Source organism: Rhinoderma darwinii, chromosome 2 (genome assembly GCF_050947455.1).
Source record: "Rhinoderma darwinii isolate aRhiDar2 chromosome 2, aRhiDar2.hap1, whole genome shotgun sequence".
Classification (NCBI taxonomy): domain Eukaryota; kingdom Metazoa; phylum Chordata; class Amphibia; order Anura; family Rhinodermatidae; genus Rhinoderma; species Rhinoderma darwinii.
In genome coordinates this window covers 379,766,057-379,766,379 of record NC_134688.1, presented here as the reverse complement: position 1 = coordinate 379,766,379, position 323 = coordinate 379,766,057, and positions in this window count along the sequence as shown.

Here is a 323-nt window from a genome sequence, read left to right as displayed (position 1 = left end):
TGTCTCCAGGTTTTGTGTTCTCCTTTTCTCTGCCGCACATGCAAACAATGGCTAACAAATGTAAGTTGCTAGTTCATTTTTTTTTTTTTACTGATGGATCATGGACTCATTTTTAAAGCAATTTAGGAATGTAATAGTTCTCATTCTTTCTAATCTAGAATACCCTGTCAAAGGAAGCAGTGAGGACTTTAAGCTGCATGGATGGTGATCCTTATATTGCTCCCAGCAGTTGGGGCGGGTCAGTGCCTAAAACCATATTGGATTTTTCTAATTTCTAGTCTGCTAATTTTGAGTCTTCAATTCCCCACCCCCTCCCACACACT